This window comes from Schistocerca nitens, chromosome 6, assembly GCF_023898315.1.
Source record: "Schistocerca nitens isolate TAMUIC-IGC-003100 chromosome 6, iqSchNite1.1, whole genome shotgun sequence".
In the NCBI taxonomy this organism is placed as follows: domain Eukaryota; kingdom Metazoa; phylum Arthropoda; class Insecta; order Orthoptera; family Acrididae; genus Schistocerca; species Schistocerca nitens.
The window spans coordinates 295443150-295464394 of NC_064619.1; the positions used below are offsets into that span (position 1 = coordinate 295443150).

A 21245-nucleotide genomic window follows, 5' to 3' on the forward strand; every position below is an offset into this window, starting at 1 on the left:
TTTGGCTCTTATCTACTATCTCTTTTATTAATCCTGCTGAATAGGCGTCCCACACGGATGAATTTACTTAGGAATCGGTGGAATGGGTGTTTTGCAAGCCACCTTTCGTGGACATACTACAATTTCTAAATATTCTCTTAATGAATCTCAACGTAACATATGCTTTTCCTATTAGTTATTTATGTGGCCACTACACTTCAGGTCGCTCCGAATGGTTACTCCTAGATAATTTACTGTGCTTACTGTTTCGAGTAATTTGTCGCCAGCAGTGTAATCGAACAGTAGTAAATCTCTTCCCTAATTTGTGTGTAAAAACACAACGGTTCATAATATCGGGTTTCAGACGTAGTATTGCTGTACAGAGTCAGTACGTAATACACAAGATTCAGGATGTGTCAACTAACTGTCTCTTCTTTGTTTGTGTAATACATGTCATTAAGAAGATAATCCTGTTACGTGACTGTTACAACATTTACACATTTTTCTTGGAACGGCGTGTCGCAAGGTACATGAGGCCCTCTGGCGGTTAAGTTCCTCCAACTGCTCGCTATGCTGCATTTTAGTGTTTTGTTTTCATCCTTTTGGCTTCTTTCGCTACGTATTCTGTCAACTTTTACTATTTTTACTAGCTCCATAAACTACTTCTTGTGTACGTTATTAGTTTTATCTAAAATGAGCGTCTCAGAATCACCAATTATCGTTTAACCACTTCCTTTCAACAATTTTAAATTTAACTTTATTCGTGTCTGTAATTATTACATTTAATCACTGTAATAAGTTACACATTTGGGAGCCCATTACAGACTTTACATACTGTACTCTTCGTTTATTGCATTCTGTACAATTTTATAATTGAGGTATATGTGTTGATTTACTGTAGCGACATCTAACGAGCCTATGGCACAAACATATGTTGTGGCTACAGTACTGCACTTCGTTACGAAGAGTAGCGCTATTGACATCATGACTCCGCCGCCAATGCGGCCTAGTTTACGCCATATTTTCAATGTGTGCAACGATGCTATGCTGATTTTGTGTATTTTGAGACGATGCCACTATGGCTTTATTATATTAGGACATGTTATAAAACAGGTATGCTTCGTCATATTTTAAGCGCATGTTTCCACATCCATGAAAGTAATAATTTTCCGCTATGGCATAATTTATTGTTTGAAGATTTAATCTTTCCGCTTGTTGTTTTTCATTTCCCATGTTTTGTTGCAAAGCTGAAGATGGTCATTGCTAAGCGAAACCTCCAGTCTAAGGACCAAAAGTTTCACACCAGTGTAATATAGATCCCAGTTAAAAATGGTTCCCATTTATAAAACTGAGATCAGGAGGTTTAGTAGCACAAGTTGCGATCAGGGGGAGTTACAACCAGTAGCCACGGGAGGGCAATGTCCTGAACTGCTACTGTGCCCTTGAGTAATTTAATTTATACAATTTTAAATTATGTTAGCGAACTCGTACTCATCAACTCGGATTTATTCAATGAAAGTCATGGTGGTGAAGAATAAAGGAGGCAAAAAATAACGTGTACTTGCCACTAATCGAATCGTTATCGGACACTTCGGTTATAATCTGCGACTTAACCGAATATAATTTACGCCACAGGACAGAGTTCATCAATGCTTTTAATTGTAAAATGAAAAAGTTTCAAAAATTCGCTTGTCCAAAGTGGTAACGGTAAAATGCACAGAGCAACGAATGCGGTCACATTCTTGAAGAATGCCTCAAATTCAACACTAATTTGGAACCTTGTGTCAACAAACTAACTTTCAATTTAAAAAAATTACAAAAATAAGAAAACTACTGTGTGTAACATTAAAAAAAGCTGTCAATGAACCACGGCATCATACAAATGCCATGGCATACAATCCACATAAATAGATAATAGGGCGACCTCGCCCAACAATGGACAACGAAGAAGAACACAAAATACGGATACTTTTTCACCAAAAACAATTGAATTTATACAATTTTAAATTATGTTAGCGAACTCGTACTCATCAACTCGGATTCATTCAACGAAAGTCATGGTGGTGAAGAATAAAGGAGGCAAAAAATAACGTGTACTTGCCACTAATCGAATCGTTATCGGACATTTCGGTTATAATCTGCTCTACAAACAATTAGTTCAAAAAATGGTTCAAATGGCTCTGAGCACTATGGGACTTAACATCTATGGTCATCAGTCACCTAGAACTTAGAACTACTTAAACCTAACTTAACCTAAGGACATCAGACAACAAAACAATTAGTTAAGCAACAGCGTGATAAGATAAAAAATGCTGAAGTACGGCGACTGATGTAAAACTTGAGTTGCTTCCCAGTGTTGAAACACATCTGAGACAGTACAGGAAGCCTAGTCTGTTGAGCCAGTCCCCTGTTTTCCTTCCCTAATTCGGTTCGGCGCAGTGGGCGGATATGTTGATCGTTGGGAGCTCCAACGTTAGGAGGGTAATGGAGCCCTTCCAGAAAATAATAAGCAGGTCGCGAAAGAAGGCCAGTGTGCGCTCTGAGTCGACCCATTCTTGAGTACTTGATTGTTCATCAGTCTGGGAGAGCTGTCAGGTTGGATTAATATAAGAGATACGGAAGATCGAATGAAGGACGGTGCATTTCGTCACGGGATCGTTTCGTAATCACGTGAGTGTTACGGAGCTGCTCAACGATCTCAAGTGGCAGACTCTACATGGAGAGGTGTTGTGCATCACGGAGAGATTTATTGCTCAAGTTCCGAGACCGTACGTTTGATGAAGTGTCGAACCACAATTACCCAGATACGTCTCGCGAAATGACCGCGACGAGAAAATCACATAAATCACAGCTTATACGAAAGCTTTCCGACAGTCATCCTTCCCACGGACCATTCACGACTAGAACAGGGAAGAGGTGAAGCAACAGTGGTACCAGAAGTACCTCTGCCACACTCCGTACGGTGACTTGCGAAGTTTAAATGTTGAGGCAGATGCTCGATACCGGTATTTCATCTTACTTATTTCGTATATCTTTTAGTCGCAGCTTTTTCATCACCACGACTTCTACGTACTAAGATTTTACTTCACGATGTCGCCGGCCGGGGTGGTTGAGCGGTTCTAGGCGCTACAGTCTGGAACCGCGCGGCCGCTACGGTCGCAGGTTCGAATCCTGTCTCGGGCATGGATGTGTGTGATGTCCTTAGGTTAGTTAGATTTAGGTAGTTCTAAGTTCTAGGGGACTGATGACCTCAGAAGTTAAAGTCCCATAGTGCTCAGAGCCATTTTGAACCTTACGAAATAACATATCTGACGCTGTCACTGAAGACAGACAGACTGTGAACGAAAGCGAAGTTCAGTGAACAGCTTAACGCACAAGTGTCTAACAGCTGATCGTTGCCGTTACAGTACTTGTCGGTAACGTAGAAAGTTTCGTGTAACTGACAAATATTGGTCCTAGTTTTCTTCACATCGATCAAACGTTGGCTTAACTAAAGAAGTATGCAGCATGCATTAAATAAAACGAAGTATGCAGCATGCATGAACGCTATATTGACACTACGAACGCAAACACGTTATTATAAACCATGGAGCTTATGAACGTTCAAGGTGCAATAATTGAAGATATGCGCGGGAAAACGGGTTAACTTTCAAATGTTAAAACTTAGAGATGTGTTGCCATCTGTTGCTGGGTACTTATACCATTTAGGAGTGAGACCAATGTCAATTTCGATAGTTCCCGTACACAGCAACAGATGGCAACACTTATCTGCAAGCATTTACATTTGAGGGTTAGCCCGTTTTTTCGCGGATGTGTCCGTTCTGTAGTGCAACAAAAACACATTCATTTTTATCAATTTGCGACAAATGTCAAGCATGTAAAAGATCTACGAAGTTTCATGAGTGGTAAAGATCTCGACATGCTGAAGGTAGGGGCTTTGCTGTTGTTTGAATGCACTCAAAGTGCCAAAGTGTGGTTTTACACGCAGGTGGCACAGTTAATAGCCACTTCCTACAGTACCGTTTTGTGCTTGCAGAGCACTATCGCCTCGGTGCTTTAGTTCCAGAGGCCAGTAAGATTTTGACGTAATTCACATGAATATTACAATGGGGATGAGACAGAACACGGCCATCAGTTAATTAATAACCTCTGGAAAGTGACTGTGATAACCACGTGAAATGCAGCCTTCGCGTTTTCCACGGCGCCCCACCCCCTCCAGCCCCGCCCCAAGCAAGTTGTGATTACCAACGGCCTCCGTTTTGTTTTTTGTTTGTGCCATGTAAAGGCTAGTGTGATTTGTCACAAGTTTCCGCCCTGACATGTTGCTACCTGTATGACTTTTCAGGTAAAGCACCGATGATATTGTAGGGGAAATCTAGCTCTGCAATAAATCACGGATTTTTGCGACTCACGGTTGTCTTTTAAATCTGAATATTAAACGGTCGCTGTGCACACTGGCACCCAGTGAATTCCAGTTTACGTCACAAGGTGCAATATCACCATGTGAATTGATGCGGACGGGACAGAATGATTTGTCTTTGGGGATTGGTTTTCTCATGCCTTGACATTTCCTCCGTTTGTACTTGGCACGCGCTGCCATTACTGCCATGATATCAGGTGCTAGTGGAAAGGAGATAATCGGACGCAGCGACGGGCTGGCATTCTTGTCAACATGACTGTAACGAATGGTGCAGCACCGTCCACGCCACGTCTCGAATCTGACGCACTGAAACGGTTGTGTAACCGACTGCGTCAACTGTCCCGTGTAATTTACTACGAGTTGGGCGAATGGAATTCACGCCACTACGTCAGCTTCCATTGTCCAGAAATGTAAACGAGCACGCCGTATCAGGTGTGCGGAGTACTAAAGTATGCCCCAGTAATCGTGCCGCGCATATGTTACACGCTTCAGACGTAGCCAAACACCGCAAACTGGCAGCTTACACTGTTGAAGGGTACACTTTTTTTTGTGTTCTACCTTACGGCATGTCTTGTCATGGGGGAAGCCTCGTCAGAGAGGTCCACCGCATGAGCGTGTAGGGAAGTGATTCCAGTGGTGGTTTCCCGTTGCCTTCCACTGATGATGATGAAAAGATAATGAGGACAACACAACACCCTGTCCCTGAGCGGAGAAAAGTCTCCGACCCAGCCGCGAATCGAACACGGGCCCCTTGGCGCGACAGACCGCCGCGCTGACCACTCAGCTTGAAGGGTGTACACTGAGGTGATAAAAGTCAGGGGTTACACATATGCATATGGTGATACTATCGTGTACACAAGGTACAAAAGAGCTGTCATTTGTTCTGGTTCATGTGAGAAGGTATCCGACCTGATATGGCCCCACGGCGGAAGTTAACAGACTTTGAACGCAGAACTAAATCGAAGCTAGACTCATGGGACATTCCATTTCGGAAATCGTTAGGGAATTCAATATTCCGAAATCTACAGCGTCAAGAGAGTGCCGAGAACAGCAAATTTCAGGCATTATCCTCACCCGCAAACAACGCAGTGGCTGGCGGCCTTCACTTGACAGAGAGCAGCGGCGTTTGCGTAAAATTGTCAGTGCTGACAGACAGGCAACACTGCGTCAAATAATCACAGAAGTCAATGTGGAGCTTACGGCGAACTTATCCATTAGGACAGTGCGGCGAAATTTGGCGTTACTGGCCTAGGTAGCAGACTTTTGACGCAAGTGCCGTTGCTAACAACACGACATCGGCTACAGCGTCGCGACCATATCGGTTGGACGCTAAGACGATTGGAAAACCGTGCCCTTGTCAAATGAGTCCCGATAACAGTTGGTAAGAGCTTTTAGTAGAACTCGAGTGAGGCGCAGACCCCACGAAGCCAAGGACCCAAGTTGTCTAGAAGCAACTGTGCAAGCTGGTGGTGGGTCCATAATGGTGAAGGCTGTGTTAATATGGGACTGAGCCGATCATTGACTCGAAATGTTTATGTTCGGCTACTTGGACACCATTTGCAGCCATTCATGGATTTCATTTTCCAAAACAAAGATGGAAATTTTACGGATAACAATGCGTCACGTCACAGAGCCATAACTGTTCGTGATCGGTTTGAAGAACATTCTGGCCATTTCAAGCGAATGATTTAGCTATCCATATCGCCCAACATGAACCCCATCGAAAATTTATGGGACATATGCGAGAGGTCAGTTCGTGCACAAAATGTTGCACCGGCAACACTTCCGCAATTATGGGCGACTGTAGCGACAGCAGGGCTCAACGTTTCTGCAGGGGACTTCCGTCGACTTGTTGAGTCAATGCCATACCGAGTGGCTGCACTACGGCGGACAAAAGGAGGTCCGACACAATATTTGGAGATACCCCATGACTTTTGTCACTTTAGTGTAGATAACAAATGTTACGCTGACGGTTAGGCGCTTTTTTTTTTAACGTGTCTGACTTTAACGCATTACGTGCGATCTGAGCTACAACCAAATCTACCCGAGGTACTGTCCTTCCCACAGACAACGCCATGCACTATATTTCATCAGGAGCCACGTTTCAAGAGATTTCTTCGAAGAAAGAGGTGTGCCACTACTTCCTTGACCTGCTCGTTAGCCAGAAATGCCTTCCCCTGATCATAGCTGAGATACTGGTCATCGACAACTTGTCCGTTATGGTCTTCCAGCAAACGTTGTCGATGTCCTAAACAAAAGGCGTAGAAGAAGATTCCCTAGGAACATTATACGGCTCTCTTCAATTCCATTACACGCAGTTTAGAGGCACGTAGGAGCTTCACGTTATACTGAATTTTCAAACTAAGAGATCAACATAGTTATGGAACCGTGAATTTTTATATTGTCAAGTAACTAGCTTATATTGTAATGTTCATTTCTGTCACAGCATTCCTCTCGCTGCTGCAGTTTCCATATTCGTAAGTATAGGTTCTTATACCCAGAATGTGACGCTAATCCCCCTCCTAAATTTTTCTTCGTACTTCAACCATACCTCTTGGCGTAGAGGATTATTAACAAATACAAGTCACACTCGTTTCCACCAACAAGGCATACACACCGTAGCTGACCGCCTGAGTTACACAGATCAGAGAATTCCGCTAGCACTCGTGCTCCACTATCTGGCAGCCTTTGTTTCAGCGTGAAGATTCACACGAAATACACTCCTACACGTACAGCTCAGCACTTTTGCAAATACTACAGATAAGCCTCAAAGTCAGTCATTTTCTGATGAAAAGACTTTTAGATTCTCAAGAGACTTCAGAAAGAAAATAATCAGTCATACATATATTCTATACACGCGCAAGAGTGCTTCTAGAAAGAGTTTAAAATTCTGAACCGCAGCTTCGACGATACATAACTTTAGAGACTTGCGACTCTAATACTGCCCTGTCAACAAAGACACAAATGGATTGTTGCACCTTATATCACATTATATAGGAGGCAGATTACGCAATTATTTATATTTCTTTCTCTGACTTGCCTCTTTCCCAATACAGATTAAATATCTTTCACAAATGTTTTCATTTACAGACAGTAAGAGATGATATATGCAACAAGTCCCAGTACCGTCAGAAATAAATTGGTTTACAAAGAAGCAGAACAGGAACAAATCACGTGGAAAAAATCAGGCACGGGAAGTTATTAAAGTGGAGATTTACAAAGTGAACTGAAATTAGTTACAGAGAAGAAAAAAACTAATTCTAGTCTGATAACTGCAATGATACGTGTAGTATTGAAAAACAATGGTTCTCTCATCTGCGAGAACCAAAGAAGAAACATTTTACAATTTCATTAACATATTGCTGCTTATTTGCCTATCTGGAGACCATCATTATGGCTTTCGAAGAATCAGAGCCACAATTTACTGTAACTCTCATTTAGACACACAACAGAGAAGGCATATGATTTTATAGACATGTATTACTTTTGTGGACTGGGGAAGTATATTTGCAACTAATTTCGTTGTTTCGTCGACTGAATATTAAAAATTTAAATTCTTTTTTAATTGTTTTTCTTTCTTCACCTCTTCCACATTTGAAGAGAGATGTGGAGACAAGACAATGACGGAAGTACGACCGTTGTATTGCAGCAAGCGGTTACTGGCCGCGACTGTCCAACACATCATAACGGCGCCACAAACAACGTTAACTCTGGCTGTTCTACCCACTTTCCAGCCATTCCAGTTTGAATTATGGACTTGCAAGCGGAATGCGTGTCAAACCTACTGTAACCTATCTAACAGATAATAAATCTACGTCCAAAGTCTTCTCTGGAACTGTTTTAGTGTCTATAACGCCAGCCACGCAGCTCAGAGGTGTCACTCGACAGCCTCTTGTGCTTACACACCAGCCACCTCCATGCTTCCTCTCCTCCAGACCCTGTCATACTAATTCTTTTGGAATTCTGACGTACCACTAGAAGCTTAGGTTCGATAAATGCTGCCAGGGGATCAACTACAGGTTGCAGAGAATCCATTCTCACACTTGCTTCGCATGCATACTGATTAGAAATTGAATTACAAATAACATATTACAGATACCAAATGCTTGCGTTCAGCAGCATTTATTCTGCAATAAGTTTCTGATTTTGGTGATGAAAGCAAGAGTCTGTTTTACTTTGAATTCTTCCAAGCACAGTAACACCATATGGAATAATCTTCTGGAATAATTCAAACTTAGACACAAACTATTCATTGCACAGCAACGCGTTGTAATGACAATACCTGCTGCCCGTTCTCGAGCCTCGCATAGGCAACCGTTTAAAAAGTAGGCATTTTAGCAACACACTCACGATATATTCACTGTCTTACAAAATTTGATGTGAAAACCAGCCACAGTTTGAATTTACATTCGCAGTCACGAACATAATATTCAGCATAAAAAGATCTCACGCTACCCACGAAGTAACCACATTCTTCCACGGAAAAGAGCAAAGTATGCATCCATAAGAATATTTTACTACCTCATTTGTGATTTGAAGGTACTAGCAGGCAATGAAAACAAATGTTACAACAAATATAATCCTATTCTGCATTTATGCACATATGTATTTGTGACTGGATAATTTTGTGTGTGGTTCGGTTACATTTATTAAATTTTCTTTTAAATTAAAATTAAAGGAGTAATTATGTAAATGGTCAGAGTTTTCACAGGAAAAATTATCTTACTTGGAAGCCTGTTGCAACTTTCCACATCTTAGTGAGTTATTAACAAACTCATAAACTAACTAATTTTCACGGTCATTTTGTGTGTGCTTCTGTGTCAAACAATGTATTTAATAGTCTCAGCTCGACTTAGGATTGTAAATGATTTTTCAGAGAAGAAACTTTAAATTTGCTTTCGGGTTGTGTATAGTATATACTGTGCTAATAATTATCACTGTTTTTAAGTGGTACAAGATAATTATTCAACTATGGCACCGTCTCTAAATCTAATTTTACACGAAATGACGAACTAAATTTGTACCAGTATCGTACAGTTCGCAACGTTTTGCTACAACGACTCCAGCTCTATGCTCATCGGTTGGACAGCGGTTTTTCCCTATGATTCAGAGGAACCTGCATAAGAAAAAGAAATAGGCTGCAACGGTTGTCGCCTGGGAGAAAGCTGGAAGTGAAGAGAGAGACGTCGAAAAGAAGGGTAGGCGATGGCATTGCTTCGATCAAACCGTGCACGCCACAGTGAGATCCTTTAACCGTGGTATCAAAGTCAGCAGCAGACGGCGAATCCACACCGTGAGGTGACGAGCAAGATGTAGGCTGCAGTATTTCACAGGACTCAACGAAATGCAAGAGCAGCGAGTCAGCAGCTGGAACACAATGCCGTAAGCCACGGCGCGTGGATTATTGCGAAAGATGCTGGCTGCGGCACATCGCTCTCAAGTCTGGCAGCCTGCTCTACGAGCGCGAACGTACTCTCTGCTAGCGACGACTCTTCTGTAAGCAAGAACGCATCTTAATCAGTGGAAGTGACAAAACGAAAATGTAAAGGTGTCGGCTATACGGAGGTTGATTTCGTTAGGCGAGATAGTATGCTCTTGAATTCATCCGGTCTTGTGCAGCCAATTATAAGGAGACTCAGAACGAAGGTGCAACTAACCATTTTATACATTGACAAATCACTGTCGGAGATGAAACAAATGAAAAATAACAGAAAAATCCTATGATCAACTGAGGACTGGATGCCATATCTTTGGATTTGTAACCTGAAATTTAAACACGTCAACATAAAAAAAACCAATTTAATGGAACTAATAAAAGAATGACTGATTTACATAATACTCCACCGCGCACTACGGTTCCTTGTATAGCTGTTAGTCATTCGATTCCTCTTACACTTGCAAATGAAGCGAGGAAAAAACGGCTATCTGTATGCATTCGTGCGAGCCCTGATTTCTCTTATCTTGTCTTCGCAGCCCTTACGCGAGATTTACGTCGGTGGCAGTAGGATCGTTTTGTAGCCGCAAATGCCGATTCTCTAAACTTTTTCAACAGTTTCGCGAAAAGAAAGTCGTCTTACCTTCAGGGTTCCCATTTCCTGAAGCATGCTTACCTGTTGATCGAACCTACCGGTAACAAATCCAGTATCACATCCATGTATTGCTTCGATGTCTTCCTTTAATCCCACATGGTGTGCATTCCACACATTCGAGCAATACTCAAGAATGGATCGTACAACTATTCTCTATGTGTTCCCCTTTCTTAGTATTCCCTCAATAAACCAAAATCAATCATTTGCCAAATGTGTTCGTTCCATTTCATGTCGCTTTGTAACGTCACGATAAGGTAATTAACCGATGTGAATGTGCCAAACAGCATACCATTAATACTGTATTCGAACGTTACGGAATTGTGTTTCCTAGTCATATGCATTGACTTAAATTTTTTCACATGTAGAGCAAGTAATCATTCATCACACCAAATTGAAACTCTCTCCAAGTCCATCACGTATCCTCAAACAGTCAATCAACGACGGTACTTTCCCGTACACTACAGTTTCATCAGCAAACAGTCGCAGATTGCTGCTCACCCTACCCATTAGTCCGTTTATGTATACAGAGAACTAGAGCGGTCCCGTCACACATTCCTGGGGCATTCCCAACGGTACCTTTCTCTATGATGAACACTCGCCGTCGAGGACAATGTAGTGGATTCTACTACTTAACAAGTCTTCGAGGCACTCATATACATGGAAACCTATTCCTTACCCTCAGGCCTTCGTCAATCTGCAGTGGGGCACCGTATCAAACGCTTTTCGGAAATCTGCCTGTTTCCCTTCATCTATGGTTCGCAGGATATGGTGTGAAAATGGGACGAAATATTTTTACAGGTGATTCGAGAAAATTGTATAATAGTTGTCAGTATGCGTATTTCATTCGTAACTCGAATCTTCCGCTAATATGTTCCATGTACGCCAAATGGTGTCTTCCAATGTTTACACAACTTCATTGTGTTTTAGCAGCAGAACTACTTAACATACACAATGGATTATTGGCTTCCATTCACAATCTCAAAAAGTTTTATGTTATGTTCTAAGTCAACGGTTCCTAACCTTTTTAGCTTTGTGAACCACCTATTTTGTGAAAAAAGGTAAGAGGACCAGTAACTAAACATAAAAGTAAAAAAACATAAACACACATTAGACCCCTATATGCAAACATGACAGCAGACCTAATTCGTAAAACATATTATACAAGACGACTGAAAACTTTTTTCTGTAAAGAAAAGATTTTCATAGATTCACTTACCTGTTACAGTAACAAGAAAAATCAAAATAGATTGCTCGATTTTAAAATGAACTCAATGAGATGTTTGACACTGTTTGTCATCCTTGAGAGATTCAATATATTGATTAAAACTTGTTAATTTTAGCCGCAAATCATTATCTACATTCAACCTATTCCTGTACTTATTTTTCAAAAAATGTGAAGTTACAAAGACTCGTTCGCATAGATAAGTAGTCAAAACGCCCATCAAGTGTCTCAGTGCAATTCGCCAAAACGCTTTCAGAATCTGCTCACATGATAGTTCAATTGATGTGTCTTCTTCATTTGATGACATTTTCAATTTTTAAGTAATCTTCTTCAAAAGTATTTCTGAGCCATTTCGCTCTCAACTTTAGGAAAGTCATTCCTAAAAGAAACATGAAAAGGTTTAGATACTATTCTAGTAAGTCCGGTTAGTAGATCTCATTCTTATGAATAAAGTATACAATGTATAATCACTGTATAAGACAAGCAACTAAAATAAATTAATATTAGTTTTAAAAATCCTAGTGTTTGAAAAATTAACTGTTTTTGATAAACTTACTGTTTGAAGAAAATTAGTGTTTATAGTTACGATTATTAAAATTATTTGCATAAAATTTAGGAAAATACATTATTTTACATTAAGTGACTGGAAGTCAAATAATTGAGGTGATATTTTTTTGCTGTTTTATCAATTATGACTACGTCGTGTTAAAAATAATTATGTAAGACTGGAAATTCGTTGAAGGAATCTTCTCTCACTTTTTGAGGCCATTGTTGGAGTTTCAATAGATTGCTTTTACTTTGTCATGTACAAAACACTTATGAACATCCTTGCCGTACAGAGCTCAGTTATGAACGTTGAGGACACCGAAAATGTCCGCCAAATATGCCAACAGTATCTGTCAGTTGCCGTGTTACATAGTCTATGTTTTCGAAAAAGCTTGACTTGACAATACTTCAACTCTCGACAGTCACTGAACTTTACTGTGAAGTAGAATCTGTGTGTGTTCACTACCTATTTCATTACGCTAAACACGTCTCGAGTCTTTAGGCCTTGCTTTAATAAGTTGATTTTTACTGCACCATCAAAAGTTTTTTTGACATTCGTCCAAGGTCCTCTCTAAGCATGCTGCTATGTCCATTGAACCATGGGGAGCAACTGAATGGTTCAAATGGCTCTGAGCACTATGGGACTCAACTGCTGAGGTCATTAGTCCCCTAGAACTTAGAACTAGTTAAACCTAAGGACATCACAAACATCCATGCCCGAGGCAGGATTCGAACCTGCGACCGTAGCGGTCTTGCGGTTCCAGACTGCAGTGCCTTTAACCGCACGGCCACTTCGGCCGGCTGGGGAGCAACTGACCTAGCTTTGTCGACTAAGCCAATATGAACAGCAGAGATACCACGCGCCCCATTAAATGTCAAATTTACCTACTTTGAGCAATCTACCTAATTTTCCTCATAATTTTGTCAGCAGTTCGCTAGTTGTTTTTGTCAGCAAAGCCTGGCAAAACAACAGTTCTTCTTGAATATTGTGATTGAACTCAAAACGATCAAATCCAATAAATTAGCCCGGCCAGCAACGTCTGTACTCTCATCAAGTTTCAGCGAAAAATATTCGCTTTGTTTCAAAGCAGGAATGACAGCTTCAGTCACATTTTCCGACATTTCAGTAAATCTTCTCTTCACAGATAATGGAATTTCATTTATTTATTTGTCAAAGCATTACTTACTACTTTTGCTGCGGGTATGATAAATTCTTCTCTCACGGTGTGAGCTAACACTTTCTTTGCAATTACCAACAGCTCGTAGGAAACTCTGGTACTTCGTTTGTCCTGTTTTGAAGCCTACTGCATGGTGATTTAGTCAAAAAAGATTTCTTTTCTTGATTTGAAACAAATCGAGAGACTTTCCTACACATTCAGGGTATTTAGTTTCAATATTGGATAGTTTTGTACATCCGCTGGATAGCATTTCAAAACAAACCACACACTGAGGCATAGCCTCTTCTATGGCACCAGGAGACACAAACCCGAGTTTTAGAAAGTAGAGGCTATATTTACGAAAATGTTTTGGTCTTCTTTGCTTCATTGTTACCAACTGCACTCGACACTGACTCAATAACAATACCACTACTTACAGAATCTGGTGTGAAGTTCCTTCATGACTTGACTGTTTCGTCTTTCGGCAAGACCCCGTCCGAAACCAAGCATCCATATTGACGTGAAGTGGCAGTAACTACTAGCAGACACAACCCTCGATGCAACACAAGCCAATGACTGAAGGTGGATTTATTCACAGGCGACGCTGCAGTGCCGTGACTGGCCCGTGATTCCACTGGCCTGGTTGGAAGTACTGATACTGAAACAGAAATGGCAGTGTCCGCTCTCGTACGTGCCGCAACCGGCCATGTTAAATTCTAACTGTACAAGAGTGTGTCAGTTGATAGAGATTTTTACTGCCTCCATTCTTAGTGATTTATCCATCGGAGCTCGGCATTTTTAAGAAAATTAAGAGAGAAAATAGTATTTACAAGACACTACTACCCTAGTTATTGTACTCATCCATACAGTTTCCGTTACGTCTCCGCCGTTTCCATACTGATTAAAACCGAGTCTGTATGCCGGCGTTAAGGTTCCTCCTGTTGCAGTATTGTAAAAAGCAGTCGAAGACAGTGGGCGATACACTGAGTCGTCCGATGTCAGCTATAGCAGTGCATATGTAATATACAGACTGACTCTTCGATATATTCTGAAATTTTATTTGTGAAAATTACATGCAAGGTTCAGTTACAATTTTCTCTTTTTTCTCTTCTGTCTTTATTTTGCAACGAATTAGTTACAAAAATTACTATTCATACTGAAATGCAAGTACCTTAGCATCAGTTCCACAAACCTGCTGAAATACAAATTCTATTTTCCTTAGAAGGGCCATGGCCGCTTCCTTGCCTTCCACTAGTACGAAATCCGAGCAAAGTTTCGTCTCTAATAATCTCAGCAATGGACGGATCGTAAAACAACAGACGAGTGAAATCCCTGAAACTCTCGATAATTTTTATCTTGTCTTCGACTCACGTCCATCGTTCACGGTTCAGTGCCACGCTGTCTGTGGCCCACCCCACAAGTAGGTCGCGGCCCTTGGGTTGGGAACCGCTGTTCTAACACATACTAAGACTGTAGGACAATGACGACTGTTAAAAAGAGGCAATGAGTTGAATATCTTATCCAACCAAATCTGATGATCACGTGTAATGAATTTCCAGACTCGAATCATTCGAAAAAGTTTCCAGTTGTATCCATGGCGCCATAATGTACGTGTTAACCAGATCTGAAGCAACAGCGAATTCAATTTGCTGTGGACGTTAAGTGAGAGTTTAAATGAGAATGGTTATTTCTTAAACAGTGCTGCATTTTACCACGAATTAACTGTTTACACATTCAGTATGAAAACGTGACGCAACTATTTCTCATACTATACGGAAAGTGGCACGTGATGGTCCTGGATTGAATTTGTGGTGTTACTGGATAACTGGTCGCATTGTTGGAACCTTTTTCTCTTTTTATGTTAAATTTAATTCTATCAGTTATTTCATGGCTCCATAGTGACTTAAATAGCAAGACAAAAGTGGTTATACAGCAAACCCAAACCGACATCTCCGAAGTGAAGTTCAGAGGAGAGATGTCTGACGCCTTTGAAATCAGGAGAGGAGTGAGACAAGGAGATGGTCTAACGCCTCTGCTCTTCAATTGTGAAAAGGTCATCCGAGAATGGCGAAAAAAATATTAACAGTTCAGGAATAGAAGATGGGGTAAGGCTACGCTACAAGCATATGATTCTCGCAGATGATCTAATGATCTTTTCATACTCCATAGAAACGACAGCAAAACAACTGAAGACACAGGCAGCAAAACCTGGGGTTCGTATCTCTTTTGAGAACACGTGCTTTTATGACAAACATAAAATCAGCTTCAAGATAACAGGGGGTCGAACTAGCAAAAATTAAGCAGACAGTAAAGTTGAAATAGCTAAGCGAACGGACAGAGCCTACCTTTTCACAATAAGATGCTTTTGTGTCGCTTATTAACAAGACGGAAATGGCCTACCTCTACAACATGAGGCGAAAATTAAACACTACTTCACTGGAATTCGAGCGGAGGCTCTCTCCATGTGCTCCCGACGCTTACAAGAAACAGGCATCGTCTCATGGAGAACCTTGAGGCCAAAGAAAGAAAGCTTTTCAGAAAACTCCTGGGGCCTATCAAAGAAAACACCAAGTACTGAAGGCGCCACAACCACAGTCTCTATAAGAAGGCGGATAAGATAAATGACACGATTCGGAAAAAAAAAAGAATTGGCTTTTATGACCACGTGACACGAATTACCACAGAAAAAAATATATTAAAGGACATTAACCTATTTTCAAACTAATGAAAGCAAAGGAGCATATTTCATAGAAGTTGCAAAAGATTTACGAGAATTGGAAATTTATCCCAAAGACACTCATGAGCGAGATGCGCTGAAGGAAAAACTATGAACACATGTAGTTTTCCAGGAAAAGCCGAAGCTGAAAATAGGGAAGGTGTGGACCAGAGACACGAAAGAGCAATACCAGAAACGAATGCAGAGCCCTGGTCGCCAGTCAAAGCTCGGTAAAAGAGACAGCTGTATTGACGTGGTCTCTAGTTGGTCGAAGCGAACAAAGAAGAAGAAAATCCGTCCACTATCTTTTCAAGAGCGTTTTGCTTTGCCAATGCACATTTAAATGTCATAGCTCCATCATCAAGGCTTCATTTGTTATGTAGGTCCTTCCTGGGGATGTCAACAGGCAAGAAAGGCACATCTTATATGACTTACAGGGCGTTCTAAAATAGCAGCCTGCGGATTAGGCATTTTTTTGTTATAACTTACAGCGAATCTGAGAATTTTGTTCATTTCTTTAGCGTATGATATGATTGTGAGGTTACTTCCACATGTTATGAACACTGTTATATCAACATCAGACACATCTTGTTGAAGCGTATGTTTCCAATGATTTTACTTAACGACAGCTTAACATCTTTAAGCGAGACAACTGGCTCAATTGCTTGGCCAGGATTACAAATTTCATGGTAACCACAGCGGCTATTCTTGGCAAAATTGAGACACTGAAATAAATGGAAAACTTAATTGGCGTTGCGACTTCGAAACGTACTTTGGCACAGTAGAAACGCTATTGGAAAGATAGTAGACAGATTGTATTACTAAGCTTTCCATTTTACAATTTTTAACAGATGCCTACTTTAGCATAATTAGCTGACGGGCCACTGTCGTTTTCCAACAAAAGAGTATACCGTTACATTGGGACAAGAAAGTGCACCAGGCGTCTGTAGTACAGTGAATTGGCATTCTCAGCATCCTACGTTACCCGACAAAATGCCCGATTTTTTCCTATGAGGGTTTTGTCAAGTGTACGGTTTTTCAAACACCTGTGAACGACATCAATGATTTGAAGAACTGAATTACGGATATCACTGCCACAGCAGATGCAGACCTGTTGAGCCGACTGTGGACGGAGCTGGGTTACGCGTTACATCTGCATTCGTATGAGCTACTCAGTTTCGATTCTGTCATAAAACTGAACTAGGGAGGTACTTTTTGAAACATCATGTCCATCAGATAAATATTATTCCGCTGATATTTTCGTCTACTGACAGGCTAGCCAACTTAATCGTTCATTCATATTCCGATCAGCTATAACAATGTTGCCACCTACATTACCCGCCACCGTAGCCGAGCTCGCCAGCGCTCGCCTGTGCAATGGCGTTCGACCCGGAGATATGCTCGTTCGAATCCTAATAGTGCAAGGAATTCTTCAGTGCCCGTATTTGGCCCGGCTACGGGAGGGCAAGTGGTAGCGTATAAAGTCCCCTATTACCAATCTTTGTGTCAATGTCCTGGATTAAATTCCAAACCTCTCCGCATCGGCTCATGAACGAGATCAGGTGACATCCTGCTCGCAACATTCAGCGACATTATTAATTAATTTCCTAGCTGTACTTCGTGAAGTACTTAGCTCCACTTCGTGAAGTACTACCTGTTGCCCTTCTCCAATGAGTGGAGAGAGCATCTGGTGCTGTTCATTACTGGCCGGGAACCGCTTCGGCACTCATCAAGTGATGTATTAATGTGCGACACAGAAAAACACGCGACAACGATAACTTCGCAACGGCTATACATGCAAGATTCTGTGTTACATCCCCGAGCGGCCGGCTACAAAACACACGAGCTGGCCGAAGATGGCAGACTTATGCCTATCCAGAACTAGGGAGCCGTCCTTCATCCACTTATGAACGGACTACAGTTAGGTACCACACCAGAATCAGCGTCATGTTCGGGAGTACCAGAGAAAAGTAAGTAATATATTTTATAAAAATTTTCTCTTGTAGTTCCTTCGATTCTGGAGAGATGGGCCGACAATTTGTTATATTTACCTAAATAGCTTAGTTTTTGTCCACTGAAATATAGATAGTACAATGTTGATTATATGAAGTTGGTTTCACTTTATCATGTCAGGCAAACTATTACCTATGTGCCTTTTATGCAACAAAATGTTAAGCAATGACGCTGTGAAACCATCCAAGTTGGAGGATCATCTGAGGTGTCATCCAGATAAAACAGGTAAAGATTTGAAATACTTAAAGAAAAACTTCAAAAGAGACCTACGGTGGACAGTATGTTCGTTAAAAAGAGACGATGGTTTCCGGACGTCTTAAACGATCTCGCTACTAATAGTAAAATCTGGAAAACTGCATACTATCGGCAAACAGTTAATTTTGCCAGCCATTCCATAGGCATATACCTGCTTATAACATACACAATAGTATCCCTCTGAGCAAAAGCACACTTCAAACACGTATTGATGAAATGAGTTATAGTACTGAAAGCATCTCATTATGTTCAAACGACCCATTTCTCCATACATCTGGAGGAGTCAACTTTACGTGATGTTGAAGCATTATTATTGGCATCTGTTGGTTCTGTTATGGAGCAAAAGATTCAAGACGAAGTGCTCTTCGAGAGAACTGTTGTAACACGACATTAAAGGCGAATCAATACTTAATGTTTTTGAAGATCATTCATGGAAAAAATGTAAATAATATTAGCGGCAGCATATGGGCCCCCAGCCACGTTTGGGCGCTATCGTCGATTTATGAGCCATTCAAAACAGAATGTGCTACGAGTGTTTGCAAAACATTGCGTCATTCGTCGATAACATTTAGTTTCTACAAATCTGAGTGATAGATTCCATCAATCTCATCAATTTGTCATTAAAGCAGTAAAAAAAATTCGAAGTAACGCGTCGAATTCTTAGCTATTTGCGCAGGTATGTGAAGAAAATAACGACAACTTTGATTACTACTGCACACTGAAGTGCGCTCGCTGTCAAGAGGCCTACGTTTGGCAAGACTTTTCTCACTTTTCGAGAATGTTTTAGCGTTATGGATGCTAGAGATCCATTTCAAATGAAAACTGGATCAACTGGAAACTCTACATTCCTTGTTTAACAGATTTGTTTACTAAATGTAATGTGGTTAACTTGCACTTGCAAGTGGATAGTCTAAATCTGATAAAAACAAAATCTAAATCTGATAAAAACAAAGTCCATCATTTCAGCTTTTCTTACCAGGATTACACTAATGAAGAAAAACATTGGAAGACGCGAAATTTTCCAGTTTCCAAATTTGTTATAGATATCTTGCCAGGATGAGGAAGTTTCAAACTACGTTCAACATTACGTATCTTTCATTGAGAATATTTTGGTTATGGAAATACCACACCGTATTTTCAGCCCATACAGTGACACTGAAAAAACGGATGTCGTATTACAAGAACAGATCGGAATAAGGACTAACGATAACTTAATGTACAATTTAGGAATGGATATCAGAAATTCTAACTGAGAGAGACATACCTGTTACTTGTCCTGTATTGTGGGCTATCACGGGAAAGCTTTTCCAACTTCATATCTTGTGAAAAGAGGTTTCAGTGCGGTTCTCGTCATTCTTACGACAGTAAAGAAACAGTTGACAGAGGAGATTGAAAGGTTAAACTAAACTGAAATCAAATACTGACAATCTGTCAACACAGACTCATGCTCATTCTTCCCATTAAATGTGTTCATGTATTAACTTAAGTAGATATGCGTATTGTCGTTTAAATTAACAACTGTATAAGACGTAACATGTTTTCTTAAGCTTTTTATTCTAAACTCTCTAAACTCCTCTAGCTAAATTTATGAAAGTCAGAAGCACTGGATTAGATGTGAAAAACACGTCGAAGTTGATGAATTTATAAAAATTAAATTTATGAAAGGCAGGGGATGTACCCAAAAAAGAAAAACCGGGATGTGGCCTGCGAGACGAAAGAGTTTAGGGACATCTGACTCATAAAATCTATAAGAGAACGCTTACGTTACATAAAAGACACGGAGCGCACGACTAAAGCTGTCTGAGGTGGATGCCGGAGACAGACAAATAATCTGGATTATGACAACTCAGAAAATGATAACACATGGAAATTCAAGCAAATATTGAACAGCGAAAAGTGTAATGGCCCTCATATAGTTATTATGGAAACGGGTAGATTCGTTGGATTTTCACTTGTTGCGGTCTCATCTACGAATCGAAAGTGGACGAATGACGATGAAACTTCTAGAAGGCGACAACGAAGGGGGCGTCCATGCTTAAGCCAAGAGGGTGGGCTCCGGAAGGTCACTAATTCATACATTAACCAATTAAAATAAAAGGAATATATGAGTAATTATTCCGTTATGACTAGATTCCCTATTTGTACACTGAGTCATTCGACATTCGAGAGGCGCCATCGCACACTGACTTGTTAAAATGTGTTGTCACTCATATCAACAACGTGAAATGACAAACATGTCACGACAACATCTCCAGATCGACGACTGGTATGTGCCAACAGATGAAGCATTGTGGTACAGTTACACCCAACAAAGCAATGGTCAAATCTGATAACATAACAAACCTGAAAGAAATGAGGCACACAACCGCCAAGACATGTCCTCTCTTACGCTTCAATCAAATAGACTCTTCTGGTACGATTAGCGTAGCCTTAGGGCGGTTGGTGGGAATCAAGCTCTCTGCCTGACTCCGTGGACGAACGTGTCCGTGTTAAGCGTTGGCAACGTGAAATAACGGATTCATCGTAAATTATTGCCACAGTTAAGACGATGGCGGGGTTTATGGAGCGAAGCATGTCTATGTTGTAAACTGCGATTCCTGCTCTCGTACGGGGAAGTATGGCTGATTTCTGGTATCGAAAACTACTATGGGGCTAGAGCAAAGGTGCCCTACCAGTTGATCGCGATCGACCATTCGATCGCCACGGCTTAATGAGTCCATCTTCCAAAAACTTTGCCGAAGTCTGTTTAAATGAGCTGTTATTGTAAAATACCAGTTTGTTGGCAATTTTACCATTTGCGAACGGAGAATATTTTCCACCTTTTTTAAGTATTACTACAGAAGTTCTT

General features: G+C 40.8%; 1 protein-coding gene across 3 annotated transcripts in view; it reads right to left on the reverse strand.

Annotated features, from left to right (window-relative positions):
- LOC126262594 (3-hydroxy-3-methylglutaryl-coenzyme A reductase) overlaps window positions 1-21245 on the reverse strand; it is a 436833-nt gene that overhangs the window by 290070 nt on the left and 125518 nt on the right. Inside the window, exon 1 of one of the 3 annotated variants that reach the window (XM_049959335.1) lies at window positions 13851-14042. The exons of the other annotated variants lie outside the window; for them this stretch is intronic. The gene's annotated coding sequence lies outside the window, so the exon portion shown is untranslated. Of the gene's footprint in view, window positions 1-13850; window positions 14043-21245 lie in introns of those variants that run through there. 3 annotated transcript variants of the gene reach the window in all.